This window comes from Pituophis catenifer, unplaced genomic scaffold (assembly GCF_029215685.1).
Source record: "Pituophis catenifer annectens isolate HBS135680 unplaced genomic scaffold, rPitCat1.0.hap2 SCAF_2, whole genome shotgun sequence".
In the NCBI taxonomy this organism is placed as follows: Eukaryota; Metazoa; Chordata; class Lepidosauria; order Squamata; family Colubridae; genus Pituophis; species Pituophis catenifer.
The window spans coordinates 259,448,885-259,472,025 of NW_027256882.1; positions in this window are offsets into that span (position 1 = coordinate 259,448,885).

Sequence of the window (23,141 nt, forward strand, 5' to 3'; positions counted from 1 at the left end):
TTGCATAGCATTATATATAATCCTGGCTATTGTGTCATTGACATATCATGCAAGTACAAAATACAATTCCTTTCTTGACTATAATTATTTTCTCTTCGGAATTTAACAGAACTACTGATATAATATACTGTAGGATGAGACAAAAGATGCAACATGTACAAAGTATTTTGTAATATTTTCATGTACATATCCATGAAAATGAATTAGTGCATTGTTATGCATAAACCAGTTAGTCAGAAATGACATTTTTACTTTGAAATATACAAGCCATAACACACATAACATATAAAACCATTTTATACTGATTCAGTGAACCAGGACTACTTACTCAGACAAGCAGCAGATGTCTTTGGTCTCTAGAGATTTTTCTTTGTTTTTATCTGTGATTTTTTTTTTTACCTAGACAGGCAAGGAGTTAATTCTGAAACCTTTTGAATACAAGATGTGCACTCTAGCACTGAGCTATCGTCCCTCCCAAATACATTATAGTCTCTGTTCATGAATAGGAATGCAGCGAAGCACAAATGTTCATGCAACATAAACCCGTTAGTGACTAGAGATGCCAGAGTAGTTTTTATATAGTTGCTGCTACAGATTGAAATGGCTACTCATCTGGAATTATATGGTAGGTTTAGCTAAATAATCAATTTGCTACAACATTCTGAAGTGTCTTTCATCCAATATACATATGTCAGTATGTTGTTGTTTTTAACATTCTATAGCTGCATTTGCTAATGATGTTGTGCTATCATGTGTGAAGTTTTCCAAGTGTGCTATTTCTAATTTTAGTGAGTGTGACAGCAGTTAGCACAACTAAACTACATCATTGCTCTTGTAATTCCACTTTACTAGATGCTAAGCCCTTGACTGTTTGTTTTATAAAATATCTATTGTCATAGATGAATGTAATAGTTCATTTCTTTATATTCCGAAATCTTTCACTCTAGCCAGAGGAGGTTTTTATTATTTTTCCTTAAAATGATGTTCTTAAGGGACAGATTATTATGTTCTATAAATCAAGAAATAACCATTTTTTATTACAAATTCTTTTATTTTTTTAATCTTTGGTTAAGATTAAACATTAGTATTAGTGATAATGTATAAATAAATATAGTTCTATGAATATGTCTTCATGTACAAATGTTACTGTGTTTAATGGAGTTTAATTTCTAGTTCACAGCAAATGTTGTTTGTGTTTACAGCAAATAAGAAGATACAGAACTATTTGAACTGCAGAATGGCTGAGAAAAGAAACATTTTTTCGCCTTGTGTGTTGTTCATAATTTGTTTCTTTCTATTATTTTTAGAAACATTCAATTATGTATTCATATATTGAGATAACAATAGCAAAAGGATGGAAAAGGATAAGTAAATGGGTAACAGAAAATGTAATTCATGTATTAATATTTAAACACATGAATAAGGTTTAACAAAAACAACAACAAAAGAATTGAAACTTTGATTGAACAAAGTATTTTATAACCTTTTCTTGGTTATTGTCCCAACAGCTTTAATTTTTTCTTAATATTAAAATCTATGATAAGAAGCAGAAGTTAAGTATCTTCTGCCACTTCACATCTACATGTACAACACTATAAAATAAAAAAAAAACAGCTTCATCCAAATTGTTCAGAACATCCACTATCACAACAATTTTAATAAGGTTTTCATTAAAAAGTATAAAATTCTAAGCATTATTTTAAAATGTCATCATCTTTCTCAAAAAGTACCCAATTTAAGAAAAAACCGTTTAACAAACCAAGTTACAGTAAATAAAGTTGTTCTGTCATAGTTATCATCGTTGATCTTATTACAGACTTTTGTATAGCTAGGATTGAAAAGTGGGATTGTTCTTGAGTTAAACTGTGTGACTGACAGCTGATGTCAGAGAATAAAGAAGACTTCACTAAATAAAGAATTCTATTTTGCAAGTAACTAGATCTAAAGCCCTTACTTGTAATGTTGGGGCAAAAGTGGAGATGCTATATCATCCTCCCAGCTGCATGGCAGCATCCCTTATTGAGCTGTGTGATCTGAGAATACAGAATAGAGAATAACAGAATTGGAAGGAACATTGAAGCTCTTCTAGTCCAACCCCTTTCCCAAGCAGGAGACCCTATATCATTATAGCAATTCATTGGCTATTCAATTTCTTCTTAAAAGCCTCCATTGATGGAGCACCCACAGCTTTTGAAGACAAGCAATTCCACTGACTAATTGAACATTTTAATAGCACATCTGAATGTGGAACTACTGTCTATCACAATGCTTACTTATTTCAAGTATTAAATATTGGAAGTCAACAATTAGTATTAATTTCTGAATTTTGGCAATTTTGGAATATATATATATATACAATACAACATCTTTGATTGGATAGACAGTATTAGGATCTAAATCTATCTATTAAATCTATTAGCATCTCAGGGAACAATTACATCAGAAAGTTATGGCATGTGATGTCCAATAAAAAATATTTAACCCTTTTTCTCATGCTAAATTGACTTTATTGGAAAACCCAACTTTAAAAATTGGACTCCAATACTAGAAAAGGTCTTTTAAAACAACATTTTGTTGGATATTTAATAAACATAATGTTTTCTAAAACATGTTTTACAATGTTCTACAGTTACTAAATTTTAGGAGAAAGTAGTGGATTATTTAAATATAATTGTGTGATTTATGGTAACATTTTCAGAGGATATTATTCTCTTGAGGTACATAACTAAGAACATGGACTCTGACAACCAAACAACATAAACTGATTTTCCCTAACCTTACTATGGCCGAAAGACTGTTATTGCATCATTAGAAAAATCAATGTATGGCTGCTTTCACTCAGTGGTTGAAGACCAGATTGCACTTGCCACATTTGAATGGATTGTCCGTAGATGTAGACTTTGTATGGAGGTTAGAAAAGCATGATCGTTATCTAAGTGTATTATAAGTATATACATATTTGAATAAAATTTGTTTAAATAAATGAATATAGCAAGTGTCTCCAAACTTGACAACTTTAAGATTTGTGGACTTTAACTCCCAGAATTCCGCAGTTGGCATAGAATACTGTCTTTATTTCCCTTTGACAATGTATATATTTCTATCACAATTATCTTTGTGTTTCTTTTCCCTTTTTGACATTATTTTAAAAGCAATAAAATAACTAAAAATAGCACAAGTGAGACAGATTCTATCTCCAAGCCTGAACAGAAATCAGTCTGGCTTCAAATGGGGCACTTATATATCTGCCAGTTGTTGACCTGATAGGTAGCACCCAAATTCAGGACAAAGTAAATAGTCTTCTATATGGAATGCATAAGATGTTATAGAAATATATTCAGACAGACCTCTTGTATAAGGGAGATTTTAGTAGAAGTCCAAAAAGCATCCTTTGTAATCACTAAATCTGCTGATTAATTTGGCATCAATTATCTTCCTGTAGTTAGTAAGCTATTCAAAGCCAAAGTTTTGGGTTTGATGCTATATGATGCTCACTTGAATATTTATAAGGAGTCTTCTAATTTAGAAACAATTCAATTAAAATTTTTGAAAAATTTACTATGGGACTTAGGTATTTACATTAGCTATTTGCCTGTTCGATGGGTTTGCCATTAATTGTCCATCAAGGTGGAGCCTTAAAGCATCTCTAGAGAATATCAATATTTTTGCTTTGGATAATTAAGTTTGAGGTGTCCTCTAGGGCAACAGTCCCCTTTCCACTCTGCAGACCAGCGGCAGTGGGAAAAAAGGGATGTTTTTGTGCACCGCTTGCACAAATGCAGCTTCACATGCTTGCGCAATCACCTGCCACTTACGCGGCCCAGTTCCCATCAGTACTGGACCGTGGCCTAGGGGTCGGGGACCCCTGATCTACGGCAGTAAACTAATAGGCCTTTAAAGTATTTTCAGAAGCCTACTTGAGTTACAGACATGTCTGCATCATCAGCATAAAAGACAATAGAGGACAGTAGAGAAGGAAGAAAAGGAAGGAAGGAAGGAAGGAAGGAAGGAAGGAAGGAAGGAAGGAAGGAAGGAAGGAAGGAATTCTGGTTAGTGAGTACTTCACCAATATTATTAATTTAAAAATTGTATAGTTGTGGACAAGGATACAGCCTTGTAGTACAGTTTTGCTAGTAAAAATAAGATTCATTTTTATGTGAAAAATTACCAGTAAAATACCTATTTTTATATGACATTTTCCAGTATACCCAAGCATTAAACCATTATAGATAGCCCTTGACTTACAACAGTTCATTTAGTGACTACTCAAAGTCACAGTGGCACTGAAAAGAGTGACTTATGACCGTTTTTCACACTTAAGACCATTGCAGCATCTTTAACAACTGTGACAAGAAAGATCGTAAAATGGGGCAAAACTCAACATCTGTCTCACTGAGCAACAGAAATTTCAGGCTCAATTATAAGTTGAGAACTACCTGTATTTTTATAATGATTTCACCAGTGGCCAGGAAGAGCATCTGGTTCTATAATTCAGACCTAAAATACTACTACAAATACTACAAATGTAGCACAGCTCTAAACACCAAATAGATTTTAAAAAATTAAATTCTGATGTGCATAATGTATGGTAAGGGCAAGGCACTGTTACAGGTCCACATGTTGCTAAACTACAACTCTCAGCATTCATCAGTATTGTTCAGGCCACCTGAGATTTCAGCAGCAGGTGGAGAGTCTCATGCTTTGTATTCCTGGCTTCTTTGTAATAAAATTCCACTTATGAACCAAATTATTGCCATACACTTTAGTAATTTAGTATATGTGAACTCCAAATGGGTTGTAGATGAAGATGAATTGTACAAAAGAAGTCTGTGTGTGGTTTTTAAGTGCAGCAGCCATTGCATAGAGGCAGTCCCACTTTTGGAACAAGTTATCTTAATTCAGGGGCATGGACAACCCCTTATACTTCCACAACAGCAGCCAGAACTGCGTTCTTGACCATTGAGACATTGATTGGTCTACTCCACTGATCCATAGTAAAGTACATGACAAAATCTCATTGCTAATGAAAATGAAATTAGGGTTATGGTTATGTCTATTTGGAATCATGGCTGAAAACTAATGCTAACACTAAATTCTTAGAGGTATTGTAAAGCTGTCAATGTTGCTTCTATTACAGTACCTATAACAGTGATGGCTAACCTTTTTACCATCGCATGCCAGGAGGAGGGGCAGGGGAGGATCGCGCATGTGCATGCCTACACCAATAATTCTATGCACCCTGCCCTGCACATATGCGCGCAACACCCCCCCCCCCGCTCCTGGCACGCGATGGCCTGGTAGGCCCATTTTTCTTTCTTACCTGGTTCCAGATCCTCTCTATTTATCTGGGAAGGGCGAAAACAGCCTTTTGCACTCCCTCCGAGGCCCTCCAAAGGCCTAAAACGGCCCATTTCCCAACTCCCGGTGGGACAGGAAGTGACGTTTTTTGCTGTCCCCAGCCTCCAGAGCCTCTCTAGGAGTCTCTGGAGACTGGGGACAGCAAAAAACGTCACTTCCTGTCCCACCGGGTGTTGGGAAATGGGCCGTTTCAGGCCTTTGGAGGGCCTCGGAGGGAGTGGGAAAGGCTGTTTCCCATCCTCCGCAGATGCATAGAGAGGATCTGGAGCCAGGTAAGAAAGAAAAAGGGGCCTTTCCCCCCCCACCCCCACAGGCCCTCCGGAGGCAAGAAACAGCCTCTTTCCCTACTTCTGGTATGCCCAGAAGGCCCAAAAATCAGCTGGCCGGCGCGTGCATGCACGCCAGAGCTGAGCTGGCGTGCCCACTGATATGGCTACGTGTGCCACCTGTGGCATGCGTGCCATAGGTTCGCCATCATGGACCTATAAGAATATATCCTTGACATCAGTTTTTGTCCATGACTCCAAGGAGACCTTACCCTAACCCTATTTTAATTTTATGGGTAATGGGATTTTCCTAGTGTGGTCCTCAAACAAATACAAAAGAAAAGGTGCTTTGCTCCCTTTACAGTACCTTTCAGCCAAAACTCCAAATAGATCTAATCCTAATCCTAACTGTAAACCTAGTTTCATTTTCATTGGCAATGGGATTTTCCCATTTATTACAGCTACTTGGAGCCACAGGTGAGAGCTGAGGGCTAGGTTTTTAAAAAGTTAAACTATATTAACCAAAAGAAAGAAATAGAACACGAACAAAAAGGAATATAAAATTGAATTAATTTAATTTCAAGTATTGCATTTATTTTAATAGAATTAGATGCCAAACCAGACAATCAAAACTCTTCTTTAGTTGTGTTATTTTGTTTTGAAATAATTAAAATTAGGCAGACTACTTAGGGAAAATTAATGCATGCATTAATTTGTATTATAGTCTTTGGTAGTCAATATAAAGCCACTACATCACATATGTCTATAGATAATTTTGGATTGTTTCAACAATAAAAGGCCATATTGGGAACCACTGCTTGAATAGCTGAAAGTTAGCAGCAGGGCCCAGATTTTCAAAAAGAATCAGCTTCTTCTTTGTCACAAATTACATTTTAATTCCAATATGGATCTTGGAGTGTTGTGTGTTAGTTACCTGCTCTTATGAAAACACCTCTGCCTCCTGGCTCTCTAGAAGGCTTTGGAGCACAATGCAAGGAGTCCAATCCATCAATTTATTATCCAAAGATTTTCTTTAACAAAAACTGCCCAACTCAGCCAAATGAAGTGACAAATCCAAACATGGGCATTTACTAAGTGTACTAAACAGTTAATCATCAGGCCTTCTAACATTTATTGTAAGTATTCCTGGTGACCTATCTCATATCAGCATGCATTACAGTGAATGTCAGAAGTTGCTGACTATATCATTATACTCAACATGTTTTATCTATTTGGTGCCTTAATGTGCCGCAGTGATTCTTCATTCAAAGCACAAACTAAAGAAACAATCTGTCTTCAGCTTTTAAAGCCAGCCTTGCCATTGCTTGCCATGTGGCTCTGTCAAATAAATGATGTAGAGTTGGCTAAATTCCTTTGCAACACTGGTCTTTCCAGATATAAGATTTATTCCTAAATAATAACTGTTTCAGTTTTTAAATTCTTGCCAAGTCTATGACAATCTGAAGTGACTTTTTGCATCAACTTTAATTATATCCCCAGATTTAAAAAAAAACAAAACAAAACTGGTATTTAACAACAAATTTCTTAAGTCAAAATCCAGCTGTTTTTAAAATTAAACTCAGAATTAAAGAAATATTATTACAGTTCATATAAATCTATATGGAATTTTGCTTTTGAGCAGCAAAGCCACATTTCCTGCTTTTTCCTAATCAGAGAACATAAAGGTACTTTCATATTTTTACATAAAGGTACTCAACATATTTTATGTTGATCACCTTAGATTCTTAAAAAGCCCATTATTAATATTGCTAGTACCAATAGTCTTTTTTCTGGCCTACAAGCCATGTAATCTTATTGAAATCTGCAATAATTCTTCTTAGGCTGCTGGTAAATAATACTTTGTTTCGTCAAAAGAACTCCATTGCTCTTGTAGCAAGGTATATCTCAAGTTCCATTTATACCTTAACAGTTCTTTGTTTCCCATTCCTTCTATGAAAACACAGTTTAGTTTAGCTTAATGTTCATCCTGTGGTGCCATCTACATTTGTACCTATTGCTGTGGTGGCATTCTGCAAGGAGATTCAAAACATCTGGCACAAAACTGATCATTTCATAAAGCATCTTTATCAGCCATTTCAGGTGCTACTGTTAAATGACTATTTGCTCTGCCAATATATCTGACTATTTCCTCAATATTGATTAATATACACTTAGTCTTTAATCTAGAAGGTAAAGTCATTTGCTCCCAACTTTCTTGAGGCAGTTGTGGGAATTACGTTATGTCATCAAACCAGTTGTTTCCTTCTCTCATATGTTATTCCTATACTCCACAATAAAATTCAGCTACAGGAATGCATTCTAGACAGATGTACCCATTACCATTTTGACAGTAGTGGGTTTCAGTTTAGTTTGCTACCAGTTTGCTCATGCATGCACATGCACAGAAGTGTCCAGGCGGGTGGGCGGAGCTTCCTGCCACTGCTACCGGTTCGCCCAATCTGGGGTGAACCACTGCACCACTGCATTTTGGAGCTATTGGCGAGTATATGCCCCCATGTAATCCAAATTTTTGTTGTCCTTTTGGTTACCAAACCCATAGAAACCTGAACCTCCAGCAATACATTTCTAGCAGAACAAATCACTTTCTAAAAGTCTGTTTGTTTCTGTAGTTTTGAACTCAGGTTTTGTGGACTGATGCACGAGTTCTGGCAGTTTCATAAGCATCTATAAAGCTTGGGGAAAGTGGAGAAACAACAGATGTTCAATAATGTCTGCATATTGATCAATATAATCTACTATTTTATGCTTACATGCATGTGAAAAGCTTTTTAGGTATTTCTGCATTGCGGATTTGAGATCCAATGAAATTTTTCTGAATAAGTTAGGGTATTTTATCATCCAGCATTTGAACATACCGCGCTTGCAGAAAGTTTTCTTTACTTTCTTGGGTTATATTGAAAGAAAGCATCACTCTCGGTAAAACAGCCTTTTCTGCTCTGGACCCAGAAACTCTCCCCTGTAGTTAAGCCTGCTCAGAGCTAGAATCTGGGGTCTTTTTGGAGGAGAAGTAAAATCTCCTGGCAGAATTCAGAAACCCAATGATTCTGAATAATATGAAGCAGCAATCTTTTAGAACTTTGCTATTCCTGTCAATGACTACTTCAGCTTCAACCAAAACAATACAAGAGCACACAATAGATACAAACCAGAGGTGGGTTTCAGCAGGTTCTGACCAGTTCTGGAGAACCAGTAGTGGAAATTTTGAGTAGTTCAGAGAATCAGTACTAAAAATTCTGACTGGCCCTGCCCCTCTGCCTCCCAAGTCCCAGCTGATCAGGAGGAAATGGAGATTTTGCAGTAACCTTCCCCTGGATTGGGGAGGGAATGGAGATTTTACAGTATTCTTCCCCTGCAATGCCCACCAAGCCATGCCCACCAAGCCACGCCCACAGAACTGGTAGTAAAAAATTTTTGAAACCCACCACTGATACAAACGTATGGTAAACCGCTCCAAACTTGATTGCAGAAAATACAACTTCAGTAACAGAGTTGTAAATATCAGGAATGCACTACCTGACTCTGTGGTTTCTTTCCCAAACCCCCAAAACTTTAACCTTAGACTGTCAACCTCACCCCATTCCTAAGACGTCTTTAAGGGGCGTGCATAAGCGCACCAGTGTGCCTACCATCCCTGTCCTAATGTTCCCTTTTATTCGTATCCATTACATCTATAACTTTATTTTGCCGATTCCCCTCCCCACCCGAAAAAAAGCAAAAACAGTGAGGTGTATTAAATTTTGCAAAATCATAAATCTTGTGACATTTTAATGTTTTGCATTATATAGTGTGAGATTCTAACATTTCCACTTGAGATCCTGATGGATCTTACAAAATTGCAAAAGATTACAAGAAGTACAGTGGCAGAACCTGAACAAATTTTTGATTATCTTTTAGAAGAAATGCACTGTGGATCACTATGAAATTTAATTACAGGATTTCCTTACCTTTTTTAGTGCTTTGTCTGAGAAGTCTGACCCCCAATCTAAAAACTTTGGTACAAGCAAGAAATATAATCAAATGCAAACATCACTCAGCAAAAGTCTCAAGAAAGAAAGGGGTTAAATTTATTAGGCTTGTAGGACTTTAATTACAATAATTATCAAGCTACACCTACACTGGTCAGAAACCATTACAAAACATATTAATGTAGTTGACTGAGGAACTCAACTATAATATATTACCTATTGCATATATTTGCAACATGTTATATACATGTTTTTCTACTCCTTTTTTGGTTTTATTAAGTGTTTTGCTATTTAAGTCAATGATGAAAAAGCCAACCAACCATTCATTTCACTCCTTATCTTTAAAATTCTATCACTAAAATTGTACTGCTTAACAAAGTAATAGCCTGAGATAGAGTTTCTAATCATCTACGTGCTAAAGTGCTCTAAGGCAGTCAGAATTTCTCTAGGGTTTTGGAGGAGAATGGAGTGCATGCTAAGGAGAAAAGGAGTGAATTTTGAAGAAAACTACCTTTGTCCTGTCAAAATATTCTAGTGGTCATTAAAACACTATCTTCCAAACTAAAGGGGAATAGGACAAAGATAGAAAGGAAAAGAAGGTTAGGTACCAAATCTGTCAGCTTTATTTATCTAATTCATTCAGTTGCACTGAATGAAATGATCAGTATGCCTCCTTTAAAAATCACATGCACAACATCAAAAGCAATTTTGTGTGTGTCTGGCAGAAATCACTAGGAAAAAATTGTTTTTATAGCTGTTTTGAAATAAAGATTAAAAAACAATATATGGCTTGCTAAAGCATATAATGTACTGAGAGCTATTCAGGCATTAAACTGGCATGGCTGCAACATTATTGAACTGATGGATGCAGACTGTCAATGGCTCAACACATATAACACCTATTAAATCTTCATGTATTCAAAGTTCCCCAATATATCAGGATTTCCAATAGCAAGGGTCCTGTAAATACATTCAGTTGATCCCACTCACAAAGCCTTAGAAGAGAAGTAGCTTAGTAGCTTACAAGCTCTGGATTCAAACGTAGAGTCCTTGGTTTTCTCAGAGGTTGGTTGTTTTGCAGAAATTTCATTACCCAACCAGGTAAACACAGCACTGAGGTTGTTACCTAGTTGGATAATGAAATATCTGCAAGAAAACAACCAAACTCAGAGAAAACTTAGGACTTCACATAGTCTTTTTTTAAATCTTCAGGTTGAACATAGGAGGGCAAGAACTCCTTGTGTGGCCCATTTTTTTTGTCTGATCCCATTAATATTATAGCATAAATTTACAGATGTCATGTAAATAGATGTCTGTGTTCAGAGAAGTGCCTTTATTTGCTTGATAAATACAAGAAAAACCGTAACTGTGGTGCCACATCTCTAATAATAGAAAACCTATTTTCCAACTACTTGCTGAACAATAATTACCATATTCATCGTTACTGCCCATTCTAATTGAGAGTTGTAGTTGAGAAACATCTGGAGAAGCATAATTAATTTAATTTAATTTAATTTAATTTAATTTAATTTAATTTAATTTAATTTAATTTAATTTAATTTAATTTAATTTAATTTAATTTATATGCCACCCCTCTCCAAAGATTCAGGGCGGCTCACAATACATTTAAAAAATAATTATAAAAAGACATTGAAAAATTAAAAAACATTAAAAACATTAAAAACTCATTCACACCATTCATGGCCAGATCTCGCCAGATCACAAGAGTGAGATCAACAGCCCCAGGCTGCCGGAAAAGCCAGGTCTTCACCGCTTTCTGGATGGCCAATAGGGTGGGGATGGTCCGGACCTCAGGAGGTAACTGGTTCCAGAGAGCGGGGGCAGCCACAGAGAAGGCCCTCCCCCGTGGGCCCGCCAGCCAACATTGTTTAGCTTACGGGACCTGGAGGAGACCAACTCTGTGGGATCTTACCAGTCACTGGGAGCTATGCGGCAGAAGGCGGTCTCGAAGATAACCTGGCCCTGAGCCATGTAGGGCTTTAAAGGTAATAACCAACACCCTGAATTGTGACCGGAGACCAATAGGGAGCCAGTGCAGCTCGCAGAGAATTGGTGTAATGTGGGTGTACCTAAGTGCACCCACGACAGCTCGCGCGGCTGCGTTCTGTGTATTTCTCCATCTTTGACATATAATAAAATAAATATATTATTCACAAGCCAATGGATGGGAAATTTGAAGCATTAGGATGTGACATCAAAGGTTTAGTTGTGGATCAGGGAGAAAGATAAGATCATTGCTTTCAGTTAGTGCATTCTATATTGTCTTATTCTTTCAAAGCATATTGTTTAAAAACTTATACAACGTTACATGACATCTGTAATTTTATGCTATAGTATTAACAGGCTCTGAGCTAACAGAACTATACAGTTATGCTATAAATAATTTCAGTATATGATCAAAGACTATACTAAAGGACCAATTTTCAAACTGCAAAAAAGTAAGATAGAAAACGCAAACTGATCAGTTCCTTTCCTCAAGAGCTACAGCTGTAGATCAGACAAAATGTTACCTTTAGATCATTAACAGCAATTGACAATTCAAAGCCAGGAGTACCACATTCTGCCAAAAAGTGTCATTTAAAATTCTTATCAATGAGCTCCAAAATCTCATTCCTTTCATAAAACGTTGCTATTGTGCAGAAGACGATATTCCGACGTAGACATAGATCAGAATAATTTTAGCTGAGTCCTTTTATGTTAGAGCTAGGTAATGTCACAACTCTAACCATAGGGTGGAAGGTTTTATATGTTGTTCTATGTATGTTCATCATAATTTCATGAACAGGTACTGTGCTTCTTATTCCTCACAATCCCACCAGCCTTGTACTCACAAACATTTGTAACAGGTTAAGTGTATCTCACTTTACACCCTTTGTCCATTTAACGAGAATGTTTATAATAGTGGGTGGCATGGCTATTTATGCTATAACAAAGTTAAGGTTAATATGGATTTTCAAAATCATTTTGTTAAGCATGCCATTTGAAATGAAACGTCACTGGAACACCTTTAAAGCAAGACAGAGTCCCAAATATAAATATATAGAGGACAATTATATCAACACATCAAGAATAATGTCATATAAATGAAATGAGTTCAAACTTAAGCTTTGCTGGGATTCTCTGCAGGAAGGAGGGAATTCAAAAACGTCAAGATGGAAACTGCAACTATGCAATCAAACTCGAGCCCACCCACAACTAAAAGGCACTCAAAAGGGTAAGGATTTGATGATATGATCACTACTATCATCTTGTCATTTTTGATCCACCTTTCAAACCTCCCTGGGTCTTGCCTAGGTTTTGGGGTGCTATCACCAAGCTGCCACTCAAAGACTCAAAGATTTTGGCAGTTTTATTTAAAGATTTCATCCCTAATTAAACAGGACCCTTTTACACAAAACATTGCTAAATAAGAAAGCATGTGACTTTTAATATAACTGATTTGCCAGTACCAATCCTTTTAGCTATGTAATGACAACTAGCCAAACCTCAGAGATAAAATGCCAAAGATTCAGAGTATTTATTTGTTAATAGAAGTAGTCTCTGTTGTGAAAACTTTTGCAATGTCTGGATAGTCCTTCCACATCTGTATTTGTGTTTCCCTACAAACATAACATAAATTTCACTTTAAAATCACAGTAGTATAAACATTTATATAATTTATTGGGTCTGTTGATGAGAGTCTAATTATGTTAATACAATTTAAGGATTATTTGATGAGGGGCACCTCATTTTTTGTTGTATTTAGTTTCTTAAGGGAATGCATTTATTTTGTCTAAATGTAATAATTAATCAGTAAGCTATCTCAATTAATCAATGTCAAAAAAAATTCTGAAGCAGTTTGTTGTCCTGTATCCTGATAAAAACAATTAAATAACGGTATGATTGGAAAGAGAGCTGCAAATATTTACATTTAACCACACTACTAAAAAGCTTAACAAGCAACCAAATTATCTGCTTTTATCCCATTTTATCATACCTACTGTACTGCTGGTCTTAAACCTGATTGATGGTTTAATATACAACCAATTGATATTTTGCATGTACAGTATGCTGAGCTGAGAATGGCTGCAAGGATAAGTGATATAGCAAGAAAAAGTTGCTTGTCCCCGCAGCATTAATCAGACAACTGGAATACAAAATATGAACTATGTGGGCAGGAGACTATCGTAGCTGAGCTTATCAGCACAGTGCAATACAGTGCCCATAAAGAATTGCATCTATTTTAATTCCCAATTATCCTTCTGCTATAGAATACAGGAAGTTAAAAAAAAAGAAGACCATGGTGATAAGAAAAACCATAGAGGATTTGCAGGGAACATCTACCGGGTTTCCAACAGAAACTAGAAGCACAATGCATCCTAAGTGGGTGGACAAAGAGGTAAAAGGATGCATAGTGGAGAGTGACAAAATATTAGAGGAGAAGAACCGAGTGGGGAGAAAGGACAAGTTGATACTCAGGAGAGAATGCAGTTCTAGAGAATGTAAAAAGAGCCAGATCCATTTTATCCAGGTCTCCTCAACATTTGAGAATACCACTGAATGGTACAAGATTTTTAAAATGTAAATTTTCCCACTTCAATGAGAGGAATAACATTCCTTAATGTTATAATAACACAAGGAGCCTTGGTGGCGCAGCAGACTAAAGTGCTGTTAAGTAGCACTTAGCTGCCAGCTGCCTGCAATTACTGCAAATTCAAATCTCACCAGGCTCAAGGTTGACTCAGCCTTCCATCCTTCCGAGGTAGGTAAAATGAGGACCCGGATTGTGGGGGCAATAAGCTGACTTTGTATAAAAAGAACACCACTTGGGGGGGCCAAAAGCCCTACTAAGCAGGTATATACAAAAGTATGAAGGCTATTGCTTAACGCATTGTAAGCCGCCCTGAGTCTCCGGAGAAGGGCGGCATATAAATCGAACCAATAAATAAATAAATAAATAAATAAATAAATAAATAAATAAATAAATTCCCCACAACATTCTTTCAACATTGATTTTTATATGCAGCTTTCAAATAAATATTTTCAACCACAAAAAAAAAAAATAGTTTCAACTCCTGCCAGACTTTGATGAAACTTGTAACCCTGTGACGAAAACTAATCCATTGCTATATCTGAAATTTAGAATTCAGGTTAAATGCAAATAAATGTAAAGTTGCCACACTAGTCAGACAACCCCATAGGATAAATTTACATACAGTAGGCACTGGTTCATTCCTAAAGCATCTTCCTACAAAACAGATTAACTAGTTAAGACATGTCCTTGTGGGATCCTTTGCATTCTGTATATCACCATCTATCTGTCAATAGCATGGCTTTTGCAATGCTTAACCACTGGCTTTAATTCAGCCTTGTAGCTGGCAATCAAATACAAAAGATAGAAATGATTTCTAGTTTTTTTTTCACTTCTAAAAAATTTTAGTTGACTCTGCAGCCCCTTGCAAAATTATCTACTTATGATTATGCAGAATCATGTTAACAAAATGCATAATCTACCTTACATTTGGCATTAATGAGCATGGAAGTGGAAATCAGTTATTTCCCGGTGATATGTGAAATATATTGCACATGATTTGAAGCTCACCCCATTAAAAAAAGAAAAGTAAAACTGCTCTGGAAAAGTAAGAGTGCGTAATCTCATAAAATCAGAGGGAACCAGCCAGAGCGCACTGTACATAGTCAGTTTGACATGGAAACTGGAAGGATGGGTTTCCCCAGTTCAATTTAAAAGAATTTCATCCATTTAACCAAATCATGATCACTATTTCAGAACTGACTCACTATTTAAAATATGAACATCTGGATAGACTTTTAAATAAATTACATACATCTGGATACATTTTTAAAGAGTAAGTTAACAATATTTTGTGCAACGTCAATACTAGATCTTTTTATAACATATACATTCCCTGCTATATGAATACACATGTTAAGCAAATTGCAATTTTTCTTTTTAAGAATGCAAACAGAATAACTATCATAGAATAAAACTATATGTAGGTATATGCTGTTTGTGGCTTGTTTTCAGCAATCCTACTGATTATGCACTCAGTTTTCCTAATTTGTATCAATGAAAGTTACTTGGCCTAAATCCAGCTGTTTGGACTTAACTGAATTGCTGCCCAATGACCCTTCCAAAGAATAAATTATGTAAGTTGCTCAATCAAGATAAAGTATGTTCATTTAAGCAACACAGAGTCTTGTAACATTTTAAAGACTAACAGATTTATTATGGCATAGACTTTCATGGCTTGGCTTAGTCTCCATCAAATGGACAGAATGTTAAGTTGACTGACAAGTATGTCTAACATAGAAAGGGTTGTGCATTTGTATGACTATAAATAGTAAATAAATGAAGTCAAAGAAGTAAAATGTAGATTATCAGCTACACTTAAATATTTTCATCAGCACTAAAGTAGTCATTTTAATTTCCATTTTATGTTTAGCTGCAAACTGAGGAGAGAAAGTTTGCTTCCCAAAAAAACTATTGAATTTCTTGTTTGCCTACGTATAAATTGCAGTTTGTATCTCAAAGACTGTACAATAGTTTGCTCTTCTGGATTGCTGGAAGGTGTATTGTGGAGTTTCTCCATGGTTCAACGTTACTCTGCCAGGCAGATATAACAGCAATTTAGGAAGCAAAATTTTGCAGCTTCTTATTTCATTCTGGAGCTAAGTGGGTTTTCAGACCACCCATTTTTTCTGCCCTGCCAGCATCAATTTTCTTTTTAAATACAACCTATAGACCAGGGAGTCATTGCAAATACATGATACAAGGAAATCTTATTACTTTTATCTGGCCTGATTCCAAGAAGCAAGCATACTGGTTTTACTGCATACCACTTTTCTGCTGAAATAGCATGACAGTGTGGTTACAATCACTGAATACATTATTAGACTGAGTAGTATAGTGCTTATTGAAATAGGGTGAGGAAAATCTGCACATTTTTGCAACTTTGGTAATAATAAACCTACATTGTTAACAGGCGGAAATCTGTGGAAATCTGGTCACTTTTTAGAGAAAGGTAGATAGCATATAAATTTAATATGTAAATAACTGGACAGAGACCAAAACTTTATTGGAATCACCTGGTTGCAGTTTTGAATGTACACCTTTTCTGTTTAACAATATTGAGTCCTTTCAAATAATATCCTAGCATATGATTTCTTTTTCATTTTTATCTCTGCTCACAAAATTTGAATACTTAAACTTGTTTTTAAAACTTCTTTGCTCAGGATGGAGAAAATTCACCAGGTGCTTTTCACCTGGTGAAAATTCACCAGGTGCTAGTTGTTTAGTTTCCCAAACAACTAAAAAGCAATTGTCAAGCAATTTCCAAAAATGATAAAAAAGGGAAGTATATGAACCCAGTGTCCTTTTTAAAGGTGCTGACCATATCTTGAGCAAGAATTCTAAAGCCATCAGAGACCAAGGAGCAATTTTTTTGAGCACTTGTGAGCAATCTCAAATTTCTCCTTCTCTGGATTATGAAGAGCCACTGCAGCCATTGGCTCTGCTTTTTGCAGTGCCGTCTTCACTTCACCACTTCTTCCCTGGAAATCCACAATGGTCAGAACTTTAAGGATCAGTCATAAGTATTGTTGCAACTTTAAACAGTTGGTAAGTAAGGACTACCTATAGTTCCTCTCTACCCATAGAGAGGAAACATGCTTGAGCTCTATAGTAGTGCTTAAAAGCTTGAGAAAAGCTTGAGAAGAGTGCCTTCTTGGGCAGCAATAATTGCAAATAAATGTTTCGATAACCATTGATCGGTCCTTCAAATTATTCAAGTGAATTTTAGCCCATTCTTCCTTACAATACACCTTCATCTCAGAGATGTTAGTGGGCTTCCTTGCATGAACTGCCTGTTTTTTGCACAATGTTTTTATAAGATTAAGGTCAGGATCTGGCCATTCCAGAACATTATTTTTTGTTTGAACTATTCATCATATGACTTGTACATTTTGAATTATCTTTTGCATGACCTGCTTTCTCTTGACCTTCAGTTCATGGACAGATGCCTTGGTATTTTCCTTTAAAATCAGTTGGTGAAAATCAGAATTTGGAGTTCCATCAATGATGGTAAACCATCCCAGCCAAGAAATTCCCTTCATTCGAAGCTGTTACATATTTCCACATACCTGTATTACGAAGCTCAGGCTTTGGTAGTGAATACCAAGAATTCTGGTTTTTAAATACATTCGTCCCTGATTACCATCTCATTGACTGAAACATCTGAATAATTTTCCCTTCAAACTAACTGATAATCCTAGAAGTTCATTTGCCACACACAGATATACAGCTTTGGATAGTTTTCTTCAATAAGTAAACAATTCTAATGTGTTTGATTCATTTGTTTAATTGGATTCTGTTTATCTAGTTTTAGGATTTGTACAGAGAACAGATCACATTTAATGTCATATCTCTGCAGAAATATTAAAAAGGATTAAATATTAAATATTAATATTACAACATTAAAGGATCACATATTTTTAAAATTGTGCTGTGTAAAACCTTGCAAGACTCGAAGAAAGTAGACAGGGAAAGCTCTTTCTCCCTCTTTCAAACATGAGGACCAGATGACATGTAGGGCCATTTATTGAAAGAACATTTGGAATAGACAAAAAATAAAAACCACTTCTTCCCACAGCATATAATTAAAATGTGGAATTCAGACCTATCAACATCTATAGTAACTATCATTAAAATCAAAATTGGAGACCATATAGAACAATAATACAAAAAAATGATGGAAAAAATGAATAACACAACCAAAATACAAGATAAAGATGTAGCATGACAGTTAAACTGAAATGACAGTGACAATTAACTACTTATCCAAATAGTCTACAGAAGAGGTACATTGTAAACTGCTTCCAAAAGGTTAAGAGGGATGATATGAGCCTTACTTCCAAATGAACATTATTTCATAATGCCAGAACAGTGACTGAAAAACAGCACCTCCTGGCTTCCTTTCTCTTTATTTTATAAATTTATGAATAAGGGGCATTTTAATCCAGTATTTTGTTTATCAAAGTGGGCAGCCTTTGATTGATTTTTTTATTTATTTTTAAACTAGTATTGCAGACATATTGCCTCCAATTTAGATATAACATTGAATTTCAAAACTAATGGCCATTGATATATCTCCACTTCTTCTCCACTCGTTTATGCAATAACCCTTTGAAACTATCTTCTTCATATACCAAGCCTACAAATCTGTTTTCTCTATTATCTTCACTTGCTTTCTGAAATATTTAGCTGAGAATATTTTCCAGATGCAGTGTAATTTTGGAACTAGATTCTAATATACTCAGACAATTTGACCTTATGGTTTCAGACTACATATCCCATTTAAGCATGAAAGACTGGTCCACTTGATCAGCCACAATATTTCCATGAGAAGATATCCAACAACACTTTTCTTCTACATATATTAAATATGAAGTGTGTATGTTTAAGATGAACAGTTTAAGAGGAAAGCTAAGATCCATTACGAAATGTCTATTCAATTCCAGCTGATTTTTTAACTTCAAAGAACATAGACATTTGACTTGAAAGATTTGTTTTTATTAACTTGATCAAGATACAATTGTTTATTAAATGATAAGCAATTAATTTAGATTATATTTTAAAAGTTAAATTTATTTTCCTTCAGCTATGACTTCATATGAATGCATTTCCCTATTATTTTCTTTCCACAGATAATTTTCTAGGCAATGATTTAGCACCAGCCTGCTCTGTTCTTGGGTTCTTGTCTCCATCATTTCCTCACCTTCATGCTTTCTCTACAATTGCTATTTTGAAGGATCAAATAAATACACAATGATATCATCTTCCATAATCCATGCTCCACAATTCTTATCCCATAACATCTAAATAAAATAAACTCTTCTTTCCAATATAAGGATACTCTTAATTTTATTTCTTATATTTACAAATAATAATCAAGGAACAATATATAATTTATTAATTAACTATCTGAGATGTATTAGGCTGAAAAATAGTAACTAAATTCATCTGTCACTTCAGCTACAGTGCAGTTTGTTGTGTATTGTTAGTATATTGTGAGAACTCAGCTATTATGGTTTGTACACCACAGTAGTTATGAAAGGGAAGCCACTTGGTATGGCCTGGAGGATGAAGTAGAAAAAAGGCACAACATAGGATTTGGATAGCTACAATCTGGCCATTTTAATATTGATGTTAGGCAAAACTCTAGAACAGATTACTTATAAGTCAATATGTAAGTATTTAGAAAAAATACATTACTTCACTTGAGTCAGCATGTGTTTATAAGGAATAAATCATGCCAAATGAATCTTATTGAAAGAGTGACCAGTTTATATGATAATAGGAATGCAATGAATGTAATGTATTTAGATTTCAGGAAAGCTGGATTGTTCTGCCATGAGATGATACAAAGCTGGTTGAGCAACCATACCAGTAGTGGGTTTCAAATCCCGTCGCTACCAGTTCGCTCGTGGTTGTGGGTGTGCTTGCGCATACATGTGCGATGCTTCTGCGCATGTGCAGAAGCATCTGGGCAGATGGGCAGCGCCTCCTGCCACCGCCGCTACTGGTTCGCCCAATCCAGGGCGAACCGGTAGCAACCCACCACTGAACCATACCCAATTAATGTATCCCAGTAGCTCCACATCAATCTTGAGGATGTTGAGTGGGGTACTATAAGATTCTGTTTGAAGGATTATGAATTATTTGGATGAGGAATTAAAATACAGGATCTTCAAATGTGCAATTAACATAAATACCATGCACACAATACTTTATAGAATAATAAAAATCAGTGAGAATCTTGATAAGCTGGAACAATGGGCAGTAATCAACACAATGAATTTAACCTGGAACATATACAAAGTCCTTGATTTTGGAAGAAACATGAAAGGCATGGATATAAGTTGTGAGATACTATACTTATTAGCAATCCATGCAAAAAGAAGTTGGTGCCTTGGTGGAATAAAAGCTAAATATAAGCCAACAAGGTATTGTAACTTTAAAAAGGGCAAATGCAAATGTATAGTGTTAAGATCAAGAAAAAGCATTGTTCTGTTCAATAATAATCAATATCCTAGAATACTATGAGCAAAAATCGGATGGAAAAATGGCCTTACTTTTTCTCGATGCACAGAAGGCGTTCGATAACTTAAATTGGGGATTCTTAATATTACAATTAGAAAAGATGGGAACCGGCGATAAATTCCTAAATATGATCAAAACAATATACTCCGACCAAACCGCAAAGATATGGATAAATGGAGAGACAACAGACCAATTTAAAATATCCAAGGGGGTGAGACAAGGATGTCCCCTCTCTCCTATACTATATATATTAGCATTGGAACCACTGTTAAATGAAATTAGGAATGACAATGAAATAAAAGGATTAAGAACAAAAAACCAGGAATATAAACTACAAGCATTCGCGGACGATGTAGTATTTATTTTAGAAAGACCAAAACAATCAGGATTGAATTTATTAAGGAAGATAGAACAATATGGTGAAGTCGCTGGATTGAAAATTAATAGACAAAAAACAAAGCTACTAACCAAAAATTTGACAAAAACCCAGGAGAAAGAATTGGAAGAGACGCTAGGAATACAAACAACAACAAAAATAAAATACCTAGGAATTTGGCTTACCAATAAGGTATCATCCCTTAAAGATGACAATTATAATAAATTGGCCAAACAAATCCAAAAGGACTTAGAGACATGGAGTAAATTGAGATTATCGCTATTAGGCAAAATTGCTTCAATCAAAATGACAATCTTACCGAAATTATTATACCTATTTAGAACAATACCGATAAATCCAGGGAAATCATATTTTAAAGACCTTGATAAAATGACTCTAAAATATATATGGCAAGGAAAAAGAGCCAGGATTAAACTGAAGCACCTACAGGACACTAGAGAAAAGGGTGGCCTGGGACTCCCAGATTGGCAAACCTACTACACTGCAACAGCCTTAACTTGGATCAAAGATTGGATAACACTTGAAGATAAACGAACGTTAGCATTAGAAGGATTTGACCTGTCGAAAGGCTGGCACGCATTCTTATGGGAGGAAAAACCAAGGCAACATGAACACTTCAGGAGACACTATATCAGAGGAGCATTGGCAAAAATTTGGACCGAAATAAGGAGAAAACACTACGATAAAATCCCAAGATGGTTATCAACTATGGAGGCCCAAATTTATCCAAACACAATGGATATAGACAAGATGAAAACCTATGACGAATTGTTGAATACCGAAGGAGAAATGAAAACAAGAGATGAACTGAGACAACAGGGCACGGACATTGATTGGTGGCTGTATTTACAGATAAAATCAAGATACAAAATCGACATAAAAAAATTTGGAATCCAAAAAGAAAGGAATGAATTAGATAGAATCATAATGCAATCAGATAATAAATACATACAAGAAAATACATACAAGATGTTTTATAGGTGGCATCTCCCCCCGCACGTTTGGCAAGGATGTTCCCTAACGCGAATCAGAATTGTTGGAAGTGTAAAACACAGAAGGGGACCTACTACCATATGTGGTGGTCATGCCCAAAGGCCAAAAAATTTTGGAAAACAATTCAGAATCAGCTGGAAGAAATCACCACCCAAAAAGTGCCCCTCAGACCGGAAACATATCTACTAGGAATACTGACAAAGGACTATAAAAAAGAGACACAATACTTGATAATACATATCCTAACCGCAGCCAGAATCACTTTCGCACAAATGTGGAAGCTAGAGGACACGCCATCAGAGGAAAAAATAATACAAAAAACAATGGAATGTGCGGAAATGGACAAACTTACCAAAGAAATACAGGGAAAAGAAGATTCAGAGTATTATTTAATTTGGCAGAAATGGTACAACTGGTTAGATAAAAAGAACACGAAATAAGGGAATACCACCCAATGACACAAAAATAAGGAAATAAAATGAAATATCGTTGTATAAATATTGGTACATGATGAAAGATAAATATATATAGATACATAGATATATAACTACCGAAGTAGCTCTACTTTTAAAGTTCAAGCTGTAAGACTTGACTTTTCTGTATAGTTAGTTTATGTATAGTTTGTTTTAATGTCTATGTTTGTATATGTATGTTTGTTTATTAAAAAAAAAAAGAAAAAAAAAAGAAAAAGCATTGTTCTGACCACATCTCGATTATGGGACAATGACACATTGAAGAATCTCCAGAGGTTGGGGAGGACGGGTGTAATCTGTGAAGCATTGTTAAAATTGTTGGATAGACCGGTACTTCATTTAAAAAAGAGAAGTCTGTGAGGCAATATGATAGATATGTGAACTACTATCATATGGAGGGGATACATTGGGCTCAAGTTACAAGAAAGTGGATTTCAATGGACATAGATGGAATTCACATGAAGGAAAGAATTCATACCTCACATATCTTTCTGTTATCACAGAACCACTAGTGCTTAACTGAGGATGGCTTAAATTAATTAAAGTGTC